Source organism: Pelecanus crispus, chromosome 6 (assembly GCF_030463565.1).
Source record: "Pelecanus crispus isolate bPelCri1 chromosome 6, bPelCri1.pri, whole genome shotgun sequence".
Classification (NCBI taxonomy): domain Eukaryota; kingdom Metazoa; phylum Chordata; class Aves; order Pelecaniformes; family Pelecanidae; genus Pelecanus; species Pelecanus crispus.
Window position 1 is genome coordinate 36,573,115 of NC_134648.1, and position 15,609 is coordinate 36,588,723.

General features: G+C 38.2%; 1 protein-coding gene across 5 annotated transcripts in view; it reads right to left on the reverse strand.

Annotated features, from left to right (window-relative positions):
- PALS1 (protein associated with LIN7 1, MAGUK p55 family member) overlaps nt 1-3,199 on the reverse strand; it is a 36,411-nt gene extending 33,212 nt beyond the window's left edge. For all 5 annotated transcript variants that reach the window (XM_075713201.1, XM_075713198.1, XM_075713199.1 and 2 more), the window contains exons 1-2: nt 3,139-3,199; nt 879-936 (exon numbers count right to left, since the gene is read on the reverse strand). The gene's annotated coding sequence lies outside the window, so the exon portion shown is untranslated. The remainder of the gene's footprint in view (nt 1-878; nt 937-3,138) is intronic.
- Between the last annotated feature and the right edge of the window lie 12,410 nt (nt 3,200-15,609).

Consider the following 15,609-nt stretch of genomic DNA (forward strand, 5'->3'; position numbering starts at 1 on the left):
CGATATCTAACAGGGGAAGCTTAGCATTTCCACATGACACGTAGATCTTTCCAAATAAAGCAGATTTATGACTGTTTCCTGTCCAACTTCATATCACAAGTCTTACCAATACGGTCCTGGAAAGCACACGTGAAAGTCTCTTCTTCACAGATTAATGTTACTATTCAAACTTTTGCCCTGCAGAGGATGGTTTGTATAAACTGCTAACATAAGTACAGCTATTGAGAAAGAGCATTTCAGTCACTCCAGTCACCATCAGGCATCACACAAGAATTTCACTGTGAAGAAATTATGAACAGCAAACCAGCCATATTTCTGGTGCAAACTCAAAACAGCAACATTAAAGAAAAAAAACCCACAACTACTGTCTCGCTAACTGTATTTACCATTCTCAAAAATATTGTATTTTACAAGTCACACATCATTCTTCATACTGAACCCTAACAATGTCAGGCTTCTATCATCTCTTTAACTAAACAGACCCCAAAAGCTCTGTCAAAGAATAAACATACATAAATGCAATCATCTTGGTGTGCAAGACAGATGCTAGTATAAAATACATACTGACAGGGACAGAAACAGAAGTGCTTGTAAGGTGGTTTAAGTTTTCACTTGCTTCCTGGGGACTGTGGCTGGTGTGCATAGCAATCCTAATTTCTTTACCAACTAAATTCTGTACAGTAAAATGAAATTTGTTTTGCTTCAGCAACTTCCAAAGAACAAAAATGACATTTTCTGGAGGCTGAGGTTGTGTGTTACATTTCGTTGGTGTTTAAAATTCTTTCAGTGCTCGAAGTATGATTAGACTTGATAGTCCCCTTTTTAAAATTCATTAAAGCTGCAAATTCTGAATGACTGCAAAGTAGTTCAGCACTCACCTCCAGCTGAATTTCATTAGTTTTGGCACAGTTGAGAGTATAAAAGCCCAACCTCCATCTGTAATTATATTATAAACACAAGAAATAAATATTTAACATCAGACACAGGGCAAAGGATTTATCATCAGCTGAAAGCCATATACTATGACAGACACAGTATATTAAAATATTAATTAAAAACAACTGGAAGTGGAATTCTAGGTTGCTGAAGCAAATTAAAAGTTAGATTAAAATCACATACAAGATGCTTCCTGATATCTGAATTACTAACAAAATATGAGCATAAAATTATGCTAGCGATCTCTACCACGTATTATTAATGGCTCACATAACTGTCGGTCTTCTGGTATTTTTACTCAATACTTCAGATTTCTAAGCAAGCAAAACCTAAGTTATAAAAACTGCAAAATAACAAAGTAAAAACACTTCAGTAATTCCACAAATGGAAGCTCAGCATAGGAAAAAAATTGCCAGCTTTCCCTACATCATCTCCCAAGCATCATTTGTTTCTTCAACACTATTTCAGTGAACCTGCAAGATTAAGAGACTTGGAAGCCAATTACATAAAGGAAAACACAACACATACCATGTTCCACAGCATAAAATTAACCACTACTTGATGAGAGTTAAAGATTGGAGTTTATGGTAGAAAATACTTCACAGATGTCTCCTGTGGAGCTTAAAGGTACCTGCCTATGGGACTTACCAGTACCTGAAAAACCTGGTACAGGCTGGAGCAGCCTGATGTTTTTCAAAAGGAAGTCACAAAACTTATGACAACTTGACACTATTTTTCTTAATTTAAAAAAATTCTGTAATAGGAAAAAAGAATTCTCTTTACACTAGCTTTGCAAACCATTCAAGACTGCGACTTCCGGTATGGTTTGTCTGGTTTTTTTAGGCTACAATATTTTACATTATTTCCTCTAATTAGATGCTCTAGCATAGCCTTGGTATTGGAAAAAACCTCTTCCTCTTAAAAATAAGAGCTGACTCTTATTTTTAATAGTTTCAAACCAGAGTTCATTATAAAACCTGTCAAGCACAGTAATTCAATTCAACATGTGTATTTCAAAGGGCTTTCAGACATGCCGAGAGGTTTTAACATTCCATGCTCACTTAAATGTGCAGGACATGTGGATCAACAGCACAAAGGGCTAAACCCTCAAAAGGAAAGTAATTTTCATTGTTAGTGCTTTCTAAGTTGCATTTGTACAAGAGGAATAACAATGTTAACTTGCAACATTAAAGCACAGAGAAACTGATTAAACTGAAAATTCAGATGCTAAGGTTAGAGTCAGGTTTTACAAATTGTATAAACAAATGGCTCGACATGCAAACATGGGAAATTGTAAGCACATTTTTGAATGGCATTGGTGTTACATTTAAGAACTGTGTCTATTTAAGACACATTTAACTTTATTAGGCTTGTTTATCTGTTGATGCAGTGGCAACAATCAAAAAAACCTCACAGCTCAATAATTGGCCAGTCTACACTATCAACTTCAAAGACATGGGGCTACTACCCCCAGAGCGTTTTCCACGAAAAACACAGACCAAGAAGAGAGTACATCACGTCAATCAAGAGCCACATCGCTTGGACCTCTCTTCAGCAACTGCACCTTTGCAGTAAAATATATGCAAGATACCTCTGCAATTTCTGTGCACAAACTATATGGAATTACAAACATACACAGAGTATATATCATAATTTCATTGTGTATTTGCACATGACAAACAAGAGAGTGGGTTTTAACCTCTTTCTAAGGTAAGTCCAAAGATTGTTTTATATAAATATTCAGTGTAATACAACACTCTATTCCTCTTTCAGTCACTGCTGTAACTTTTAGTCACATCAGACTACTAGCTGTATTCCTAAAAGAGGCCATGTTTCATTTAATTTTACCCAGTGCGATAGACAATGGAGTTTGGATAAACAATTCTTGCTGCCTCAAAATTAAAAGCAGAAATGCAACATTTGTAATTGTCATCACTAATCAAAGTACACTTCTTCGTTGTCAAAAGTCCCAAACACCAAAGAGTCACTCATCTGGCCCAGGGAGGTGATGTTTACTCCCGCTCCGGCTCCTCTGGTGCCTGGGCTCCCCCGGGCAGCAGCTGCAGCCCCCCCCATTTGCAGGACTCAGCATTCCCCCGCCGGAGCACAGGGAGCACAGGGGACCGGAGTACTGCTGGTTCCCAGGGAGACAGCTTTGTCAGCTCCTGCCGCCGCGCTGGGGCCAAGAGCTGCGGGACTTACGTCAGGCGCCAGCCATGCGACGCCTCAGCTCGCTCTGCTGCTGCTCCCCAAAGTTTGCGACCGCGGCGGCCCGTCTTCCAGCCCTGTTAGAAATTGAGATGATTACCCAAATGCAGAGGCAAAAAAACACTTTTTGTGAGTTCTAGCAAGCTCGGTCAGCGGATGGCTAAAACCTCTCAATACACAGCAGTAGTGAGGCCAATAAAACCTCAGAAGTACAGCACCTCAACTCTTCTATTTACAGCAATCATTAGAAAACACACAGCCTCAATGACTCAGGTGAGCGAATCAGTTTAAGAGATATGTAGGATACACCACGGCAGATTACTTCTGATAATATATTTTAGCTCTTTTAGGTCTAAAGAAATTAATGCCCCTTAGAATAAGCATGATCTAAGCTTTAAGAAATTGAACGGGCTGATTTTTATAAAAGACCTAACACAGCAGCCGCATGAAGAGGGAGGAACACAAATCTTATTTAAATTCTTACCAATCTCTCTATGAAACAACACTCATTGCATGCTCTATTAGCAGCAATCTTCCTTGATTAGTATCTCGATAATGAGACCCTTTAAACAGTTAAAAGTGATAGCACAGGTCAGGCAGAATCACTGCACAAGAACCTTTCTTTAGCCTTAACAAATCTGACTTTCCGCTGTAGTATAAATGCTTTTTTCTCAGTTACACAAATAATTAAAATGCTTTCAAAGTTGACCAAGATTAAAAACAATTGTTGAAAACACTAAGGATAAATATCTTTCTTACATGCCACAATTCCTTTTGTTTTAAATATACACTATCACTCACACATCAGCATTGTTTAATTTCTACTTTTTAGACCAAATGAAAAATAGACATGAGGGGGAATAGAGTTTCAGCTGGGGTGACTACAGATGTGTTGGGGAGAGGGAATGACAACAGAAACAAATCAGAGCAGACTTCAGGAAGCTTACTGTTAAAAATCACATCTAGATGGAAAAACTTAAGACTTTCACCAAGTTCATTTAAGCATATTTTAAAATTCAATAATATAGTATTTAACTTTTGTTTATATTTTGCCATCTGTATCATCAGTAAAGCTCTGACATAGTTTAATGCCTTTTGAACACTTACGAGCAACTCCTAGTGCTGACAAGACCTGAATTCTACTTTAGGTGAAGAGCACAGCAGAGGGCAGTCTCTACATCAATTAATGAAAACACAGAAAAAAAGAAACGCACTCAGTTTCAAAAAGTAGCCCATAGAAACAACCAACACTATAGCTCATTAAATGGTCTGACACCCACATTACCCTAAACCAGCACATAGATTTACTGCCCTAGCATCCCACTATGACTTAGGCTGCAACTATGCATACATTTGAATACTCAGCTCTAATCAAGCCTTCAGCACCAACAATCCCTGCTCAACAAGAAACATTTATTTTATACATAGATATGAGTGGATAACATGGGTGTCTACAGGCTGCAATGAAAAGATGACACAACAGTGAAAGAAAAAAAGAATTATCTTAATTTAGCAATTATTCCAAACGTTTAGAAACTTTCAAGCATAATAAATGAAGAGTAAAGAAATTCCTAGAATTCCAGGGGATGTTAACAGATCTCACAGGACAGCCAGAAGCATGATAACGAGACAGTCATTTCTTATCACCTATTCACAGACAGTTAAGACTTCAGATTTCATTGTTTTAAAAGTAAACATTCCTGTCCTTGTTTTAAACAGTGGTCAGATTCTCTGTGAAATTAAAAATACTGCTGCTATTTTAGTTCTCTAATAAGATCCCCTCACCCCCTTCAAATTGTATCCTTTTTGGCTTGGGCCCTTGCACCCTGGTCTCATTTTAATCCCTGTATTTTTTAGCATGTTATTTTTAATGTCAATGCCTGCCATTGCTTCAATATGTAAAACATAGCATTAATAGTAAACATTCATGAGTACTAATATGTAAATGACAATTTCACTTCAGAGAGGCAACTGAACCAAAACTATACTAACTAATCTCAAATTAAATTGAAGATATGATGTTCCATAATTTACATCTGACATTTAAATTCATACAAAATGGCATTAGTTTAGTCCTCCACAGCAAGTTGTTCTTAAGCCATATTTACAACATTCTGGGGAAAGATATTTCTTCCTTACTTACTTTTTAATATTCCAACACCTGCTGAATCCAATAAACACATTTAGAAACATCATCTAAAGAAAAAGGGAATACCGACATTCCTCACAGGCTTTCATCCAAAAATGCTGAAACGTTAGCTATCTAATTCTTCAGTCTTCAAAAAGCCTAGATACAGGGACCAAGACTGTCTTTCAACTTTATATGATTGAGCTATAGGCTTTGCAAGTTCAAAACCCAAAGTCTGACAACATTATCTAACAAAGATACACATGCTAGCTTCTTTTATGTGGCCTTCCTCCTTGGGCTCGCTCTCTTTTCAACTCTTTTTTTCAGTATTATCTGAATGGGTGACAGCAAAGTGATTTTTAAAAATTATTGTCCTTAATGATTTAACCTGATTCGCTCCCTCACTACATTACTCATAGGTATGTGGGGGGAAGGGGGTAAGGATCTTCTGACTTCTTTTTTCTGACCACAAAAATGAGTTGAGACTTCTGAAAACTGAAATTCTGAAATACAGAACATAGAACAAAATTCTATGATTGATGATCTCTGCACTTCACAGAACTCACAATCACTTATGCACCACAAACTCAGAACAACCGCATTTCACTTGAGCTCTTCTCTAGTTATTGGCGGGGCGGAAGGAGGGGCGGGGGGGGGCCAGGGCAGGGAGGAGGGAACCACAAACTAGTTTAGGTACTCAGGTCTCTGATGTCACAAGTTTTTCATTCCAAAACTCATCTGAGATTGTGGTGACTGTTCCACTGAGCAAATTCCTAAAAAACTGCTGTATGAATTTTAGAAGTTTCCTTCTGAAGGATTTTTACTTCATGGGCATCATTACCTAAGGTTTTCTCTTTCTGATTAACATCACCTGTACTTGTTTTTTCTGAAGGACACTGTAAGCAAGGCATACCAGCCATCCAGTGTATGTCAGTTTTTTCTACGATACCCATTTCAGTATTACTACTATGCTGAGATGTCCTGTTAGACAAAGAAGACAGAAGCCCTCGCTACTATAGAAGAAAGAAACCATCCTCAACCAGGATAAATGCAATAGATAGCTATGGCAAATATATCCGCAAAGAAAGATTTGGTCACAGTTGCAGTTTGCAGAGAAGGATTATGCTTAAGTGAATTCACGTATATGAAATGTGCTGAAATGCATCTCACTCCTGAGAAGTTGAAGACAAGTAGCAAAGTCAGAACTCAAAATTTTGCAGACTGAAACAACTGTTCAGAATTTGCAAAATGTTGTAGTTTCTTAACATGGTGTCAGTCACATTACTTAATATTTGCAGAACATTTCAGTGATTTCTTCAGGGAAATCACATAATTCATACATTTGTGCACAGCTAGCCCCCCAACTGCTAGCACAGAACAAAGCTAACTAGGCTTTCGAGTGTGCCCTACTTTTGGATCCTTCCAGAGATCCCACAGTTCATGAACTTATGACAGGAATCAGAAAAGAAACTGGCTGTCAGTATGATTCCTTGGACTGTTAAGCTGTTTGCTGCTCCCCAAGACTACAGTCTTGTAACTCTTTCTCTTGACTGCTCCCTTACTCTCTCCACTTTTGGATTGTACAACCAATACTTTCTCTGACACCTTTGAAGCTTGTCAAATCTCTCTGTTGAGTCACCTTAATTCAACAAGACTGTAGAATGTTGCAAAACATTTTTGTTTGTTTTTGGTCAAAGTGGCATGCTAAAGCAGCTCACAATAATCTGAAAGGTGACAGGACTGGCACTAGGGGCAGGAGCAAGTGGTTGAGACCAAGGAGGTAAGGAGATGAGGACAGAGACAAGCAGAGACTCCCCCCGCCAGCAGCAGAGAGCCAACTCCAATGGAACCTCATCTCATGGAACCACATTCTGTGAATTCATCCACTTCCCCGAAAAAAATCTCATCAGCAGCTACTAATTTTGAAAGGGCTTTTAATCCTAAAAAATCCAAGCAAAACCCATAAAAAAGCAACCCCACACCACAAAAAAGCAACCACACACCTACAACCACTTGCATCTCTTCCTGATGATGTAAACAGGACAGTTAAAGAATGTATAGGTTTCTTAAAAGGCATAACCTGAGACACCATGGGTGTAAATGACCACAAAACTTGCATTTATCTTCAAGCATATTTCCTCCCAAGCAAGAATGGTAAATTAAACACCCATGGCTTGAGAGCATTATTAAAGGCAGTCCTACTGAAAAGTCTGAAATTCTCTGCACATTCATTACTTGAAGATACTTAAGTAGTAGTCTCAACCTATTATCTTTGTGTAAATAGTATAAACACACTAGATGAGAATCCACGACTCAGAAACAAGAGTTTTGAGTTTCATCCCTCCCCTAATTTGAGAGTTCAAAGCTGAATACTGAATTTTTGCTTCTTATACAAAAAAATTCTGAACTGTCTTGAATATTCTGTGCCAGTAACAGTGAAAGGTTATGTTAACCTATACTTTACATTTCCTTGTATTAACAAGTACACAATTACTCCTTCAAAAAAAACCCCCAACATAAATTTTGCCCTGTCATTAGAACTTTCTGAAGTGTCCGACAACTAAAACTAATTCCATAAACTCATATTACCTACTACTACCCACTATAATAAAGAAAATTGTAACAGCAACAGAAAATGGAAATCATAATCCAGGAACAGCCAGTCAGTCGACCCAGTTTTCTGTACAAGTTCAAAATTCACTAATTTGTCCCATGTTACCTTTCATACATATTTTTTACTGTTATAAAACCTGAAACAAGTTTCTCAACAGAAAAGTAGAAAAGAAATAAGATATTTGGACATCACTTCTACCTGATATGACTGTGCATAAAAATTAAGTTAAATCAAAATCTAATGGATGCAAGATAATGAAACTTCTCTATAACAGACAAAGTTTTCCTCCTGGTGCTGATGTCAGATCTCAGCAATTCAGATATTTTGAAATGGGAAATGGGAAGAGAGGAAGAACACCTTCAACCAATGAATGCAGGATATCTTTGCATATCACCACTCAGTGAAGTAAACTGTATAGGTATTATACAAAAGGGTACTGAACATTAAGAGTACATTCAAGTTTTGAGCAGTACTTAGAAGAACCAATCACACACCCAACCCCTTAAACAAATACCTAAAGATGAAGTTTGTACAAGTTCTACATACCAGTGATGCAAACATGTTTATAGGCATTACACCAGCATACCTGATAAATATCTTTAAAGAAAACATCACAACACTTTATTCTCCCAATATTTAGAACTCATTCATCATGTACTTCTGAATCAGACAGAACTCTGTGTCCCAAAATAATCCTGATGACATAAACTTTTAAAAGTGCCATTTATAGCCACTTTAGGTAGCAGCATCTTCACTAATCGTTGTTTAGTTTCATTCCAGAACCACCACAGTATTGACTCCTTTGGAACAAACTTATTAGAAGTTTGAGCTTCATAAGAACACACCGATGCCATCCAACTGAAGGTAAACTGCTATTAAATTCAAAACCCTAGAGCCAAATTTCCCATATTAAGCTTATCTAAGAATGTAAGCCGCATATTTGGCAGTTCTACTTCGGGTTAAGGAATAAAGCCTTCACTAAATTAGCCTTTAACAAGTTTTACAATACTAATCCTTTGAATAAAAAGAACCATAACACTCCGGGCCTAATGTACTTCTTAAATTCATATTTACATAACTGTAAAAATATGAACTTTCGAGTGGAAGTATTACTTTGTAAATCCTTCAGCAAAATGATGATCCTGGATGCTACCCTCTCATGCAGAGACCACACAGACAGGTGTTTTCCTCTAGAGGTGGGGACAAATCAACCAGTCTTATGTACAAGACTGCACTGGTAACACTCTGTGATACTGAAACATTCCAGGAAACAGTGTTATAATTATGAAGTTATCCCAAGCGAAACTGATCACTGAAGTGTGCCAGAAATACTGTCATTCACCATCAATGATGCAGTCAGGACAGCTCGAAATATTCTCAGCACTTTTGCCCCAAAACTGGCAGCCTTGCCCTGTTGCAAAACCAGATGTCAAGACTTCAGCTGCTGCTCCACAGACCACCACCAGAAGTTGCGTACAGTATGAATGCTAGCGATGATAGAGCTTGTTTTTCCCTGAGAAAAGCCAGAGAAGGGAATGAAAATGCAGGGGAGGAAAAAGGGGAGCGTCTAGAACTAAATGATATGGAGAGAAGCTCATAATTGGAGAAACCAGAGTAATTTTTCATTCAAGCAATAATCAAACGAATAGCAAAGTTGAATTACCCTAAACTCCCTGCTTGTACAAAAAGCAGAATCCGGTGTCAAAGGGCAAGCCTAAGATGACAGAACAGACAGCAAGAGCACTAACTAGATACAGGGCTCGGTGCCAACATCAGCATTTCTATATGCTGCTCGGGAAGCTGCCACTGTCTTTACACAAAGCTTTTCAGACCAAAGAGGTCAGCCAAATAGTAACAGTAAAGAGTGAAAGCTGTGGTCCACTGGAAGACATAAACTCTCTTTCCTCTGTAAGACAGGGGGATAGAAAGAAAGAGTATTTTCTCTGGTTCAGGTATAATAAATGCGATGAAAATTAAACTGAAAAGGTTGTGTATGTAGAAATTACAACAATCTAATCTGGTGCGTCTACCTTGTAAGCAACAGGAAAAAGCAGCAAATTTTGCAGAGGAAATGCCAAAGCACTGTGAAGCACCAGAGCCGTAACAACAGCACAACACTCTTATGTCTTCACTGCAGTCAACCTAAGAAACAGTCAGGTTTCCAGAAGGGCTTTCAGTTGAGACACTTCATCCAGACCCTAACCATACACATCTCCAGCGCCTGACAGGCAGCAAGAACTCTAGTTACTACATGTCCGTGCCTCATCACTGCAAAGCTTGAAAATACTTGGTCCTTCTCTTGCCTAGCAATCTGAGGAGACTTGACCAGCTGAAACGGAAAACTAGTTTTCCTAAACATACTTCTTCAAGATTTCACAGCAGCAAATTCTCACAGCACACTGGAGCAGCACAGCTGAAAAACTTCAGGATGCAACAATACACACCACCCATGCCTCAACACGCACATATATCCATGTCTCTCCACAATCTTGAGGTACAGCCTCGACTTCTTCCTACCAGTTTTCCCACTTGAGCTTAGGATATGATTCTGCAAGATGGAGATAACCTTCACCTTATTCCACACCCCTTTTCTCACTTACTTTACACTGGCTTTGGCATCACTAGAGCTCTCCACGAGCCAGCTTAGTGGAATAAAATGGCAGAAAACAGTCCCACGAGAAAGATACCTCCCATTCTCAGGAGCAAAAAGCTCTAACGCAAGATCATCTGCACATAAAACAGTGGTCTCTCTTCATCACCAAAACGATGGCAATTTTTGGTGAGTTACAGATTTTGAAAAGCTAAATTGTTACCAACTCTTATTGGGTATAGAAGACCCAGTTTACACCTAAAAAATCAGACAAAATGTGTACCAGAAAATTCCACATGCTTGTGTGGTTAAGTGAAAGAACAAATAAAATCCAAAACCACTCCAGAACAGTGCTGTGCAACCAGCAATAAATGACTCAGGAACAGAGAAGTACCCAAAGGTAACAGAAATAGACATGCTTACCCTGCACGTCAGATAAAAATCAGGATGGCAGTGATGCTATCTGCTTTCTCAATTTCAGAAGAAATTTACAAATGCGGATTTAGGACTAGGATTAGGATTTTGGGGTCCCATTTACAAATGGGAGCTTTTGGGCAAAAATGAGAATTATAGAATCGATTAGAATGCAATCCAATAATGTCACCCAATGCAAATAAGGCTACAATTTAAGCAGTATTTTCTTGATGTCTACCTGAATTGTTGCAGACTATTTTAAATTATCTTTCATTAGTGGCATTTTTTCAAATGTATTAGGTCACACTGTGAAGAAAGTACTTGATCCTTTCTTCTAAAAATGAAACTAGACTAGTGTCTTAAGATAAATCAATCAACATAATTTACAGAAGTTAGGGAGCTTCAGCTTTCTCTTAGGCAAAGAAAACAATGCACACCTTCATCCAGAATAGGTTTTGCTCATTTTCTTAAAAGAACCAGAAGGATCCAAAGATCAGTACTGTGAATTATAGAGACATACAAAGATTTACACATGAAACAAAGTAAGGAAGCACACAAAAGGATGTACAGATAAGGAACAGCCTACAGAAGTTAAATAATGCATTTTTAATTAAAGAACAACAGGCTACTGGTTTACCTACAAAAATAAACAACTTACAAAAGTCATTACTTTAAGATTTTAAGGACTGTGCGCAAAAGGATCCAAATAGCTGTGTAAACTGAAAAAGATATCCAAATATAAGGATATAATTCTAGTCAACCCATCACACAGCTATAGCAGCTAAATAGTATTGTTAGGGCAGCGCTGCTGGTGCCCTCCATTCTCCAGTTCAAGGGGAGGGGTGTTAGGACCTCAGATTGTCTCAATTTTTTTTCAACCAGCAATTTTTTTTCACCACAGGACTGCGTGAGTGAGTGTAATCAAGAGGCCTGACATGACCGCAGGTCAATTAAAAAGTTTTCTAGCACAATTTTAAAAGTACCACTCAGTATAAAGGCTGAAACAAAATACATTTTAAATCTGCAATAAAAATATTTTAGTCAACATTCCCAGTGAGCAGTAAGAGACTGAAAACTCTGCATAATGGCAAAGCCCGCAGATACGAGTTTAGAGGATGAGACAGAGACAAAAAAAAAAAAAATCAAGTGAAACTGTGAAGGTCCTGGGTCCAGCACAACTGGCAGTGGCCTGAAATTAATAAACCATGCTGAATTTAATTTCTGTCTGTGCTACGCTAACCAGGCTCTCCAAGTTCTTGACGACTTATTAGCTCAGATACCTGCATTTTAATTACAAGTAAATAGAACAGGGCTCTCTGACAACAGATTGCTTCCTCCCTGACACTCCAGTGCATCCCCCTGGGTCCTGACCAGGTGGTAGGTTACTGTCTGGGCACCAACCATAAATTCTTTTACTCACTAGAACATGCAACTGCTGTTCCTGCAGATACCAGATAGTCTAATTATGAAGCCATTTAATATGGTCTTTCAGGTAACATTGAGTAGACTGAAAATACTATTAATATAGAACTTTAACTGAGAACTGAAATGTCACATTCTAGGCCAGTAAAGTAATTTTTCAAAATATTTTAATTTTGTTATAGTAAGAAAGTTCAAAAAGTAACAGCAGATGCTCCAGTCCTGTATTTTCCATCTGTCAGATGTACAAAGGCAAGTCTTAGTGCTTTAAAGATCATCTAAACCTAGAAATCAAAAGAGGGTAGCAGAGCTATGATGCAGTATTAGTGTTCAAAAAAGCCCAACAGGTTAGCCCAACTTCTAACTGTCCTGGTTTTAGCTGGGATAGAGTTAATTTTCTTCCTAGTAGCTGGTATAGTGCTGTTTTGGATTTAGTATGAGAGTAATATTGATAGCAATAACTAAAATATCAGTGTATTAAGCAGTGTTTACACCAGTCAAGGACTTTTCAGCTTCCCGTGCTCTGCCAGGTGCACAAGAAGCTGGGAGGGGGCACAGCCAGGACAGCTGACCCAAACTGGCCAAAGGGCTATTCCAGTGTTCAAAAAACAGGTAGATGTGGCACTTCGGGACATGGTTTAGTCTAGTCTACCCTTGATTGGTTTAGTGTGGACTTGGTAGTGTACGTTAATGGCTGGACTGGATGATCTTAAAAGGTCTTTTCCAACCTAAACGATTCTATGATTCTATACCACATGACATCATGCTCAGTATATAAACTGGGAGGAGTTGGCCGGGGGGCAGCGATTGCTGCTTGGGGACTGGCTGGGCATCGGTCAGCGGGTGGTGAGCAACTGCACTGTGCATTACTTGTATTGTATTTTCTTTTATTATTATTAATTACTTTCTCCTCCTCTGCTGTCCTGTTAAACTGCCTTTATCTCAACCCACGGGTTTTACTTATTTTTTCCCCCCAATTCTCTCCCCCATCCCACTGGGGGGGCTGGGGGGACAGTGAGTGAGCAGCTGCGTGGTGCTGAGTTGCCGACTGGGGCTAAACCACGACACTAACCCAGCAGGTACACTGTGAACAGCACTGGTACTTTACTGGAAAGCAGCTCTTCTGATGATTGTACTCATGCCTCACAGACAGAGGTTTTTTATTAGCAGCTCTGCATATAACTTTCTTTTCCACCACCCCTCTGAGTACTCGTTACATGCACTCTGTGTGCCGCTAGGAAAAAAAACCCAAGGTTCCAAGATTATGCTTTCTAATTTCGCAGAGTGAGAACACAGGTTCTTGCCCTAAGGAAGCATTTAATACTGATATTTTTCTCAGTAGGGGAGGAAAAAAGAAAACCCCAACAACAACAAAAAAAAAAAAAAAACAGAGACTTTTCTTGAACAAGCCAAGAACACTACAGTGACTTTACCATTTTGTTTGGAACCTGAGCATATAAAACAACAGTCACTTTTTCAAATAATGTCAGAAAAATGCTGACCTCCTGAACAAGAGCTGCAACACTGTTCACATGCCAATTGCTCAGAGCAATCAACTGGCAAGTCTGGTCACTGGGTTTAATCTTTAGTGCCAAATCAACCAACTGTGTTAGTGAGGCAAATCAAAGCAGGTACATCTGATTTTCTGTGAGTCTTGACAGAGTTTCTAAATTTTATCATTACTTTTTACCACCAGCTACTTCAGAAACAAAAACAAATTTTGGAACGTAAATTATCTATTGTCCATTACTTCTGCCTTGTCACTTCAGATTGAAGTATTACAATGCAATTTAGGTCAGGTTATAAATGCATTTGAAAATTTGAAAATAATCAATGCAACAGCCATTAAAGATTGTCAGTGGAGACAACAGACTAATCACCCAGGAACACTAGTACTTAAGATAATACATTCAATTTTCCAAGTCAAGTCTACAATCTTTGCTTTAAAGTTGCAGAAATTTACAACTTTTGAAATCAAAGCAACCATTTTATCCTTCTGACTTATCTGTTTACCATAGGCACTCTGTTAAATAAAACATTTTTATTCCACTCAACTTAAAGAAAGCATTTGAGAGGAGTTGTAGTTCTCTGGTCCCCAGAGACTGCAAATCATCTCAGCAATGCAGGCAGAGAATTTTGTTCCAGCACTACCAAGGCTACAATGCCTGCAACAACAAAATTTATTTTTGCAAAGCAGAAATAATAGAGCAAAACTAGGAAGGTTTAGGTATCCCACAGTTTGGGAAGTTTTAGGTATCCCACAGATAGTCAGACTTCATCCACCACTTCCAGGAGTTCTGGAACTTGAACCAAAAGCTTCACATGCCCTTTTCCAGTTGACCAATCAGTTGGAAGATACTTATCTATCTGGGATGTATTTTCAGCCTGAAGCCAGCTGACATTTTGTATTTAGGAAAGAAAACTATCTGCTCAGATTTATCCAGAGAAGAACATCCAACAGAATCAGCATTCACAACCTTTTTGTTCTTGATGAATTCTACATTTATGAGAAGAGATACACCTACCTCCAGATATTCAGTCAACATCCACAGATTGCTGAGTTCCAGGGGGGAGAAAAAAAAAAAATCACCTAACAAATTAAGTATTGAAATCAGAATCTATTATTCAAGGTCAATGAGATTTATGAATATCTTTGTGCTCCACTAACTCAAATGATTTTAAGTATGCACTAAATTCTTTCCAGACCAGTTCTGGAATTCTGAATACAAACATGGGGTATTTATTAGAGAACTTTAAGTTTTAACAAGCTAAACACATAAACATACTTCTAATGCTTTCTTATTCCTCTAAACCTTAAGCACCTATTTGAATAGCTCTCATGCACAATGTTTCAGTCTTACTTTGAGTAATAAATAGGTCTTACCATTTTTTACCAATGTCTCTTATTTTGCTTTTGGTTCTGTTCACCATGTGGTTGTGTATATTGAATTGATGTGGTACACTTCTGAATGGTTCTACACTGCAAGTCTGGAAACCAAAGCCAGTGCAAATTTTACCTGCTCAATAAAAATTTTCAGAAATATACCTGTAAGAATATACTAATATAACAATATATGAATCCTTGACCCCGCAATAGGGTAATGGTCAGCAATAATATGCTTGATTGTTTACGTGTTTCTCAAAGTACAAGTCAGAAGTTAGACATGAAATTTGTTGCAAAGAGATCATAAAATAAAGCAAATTATTATTTCTCCTTGTGTTATTTTTTTCAAATAAAGAAGAAAATAAGGCCGCATAAGAGGCTGAGCTGAAGGGACAGCGAGCTTAAATTTAAGATGT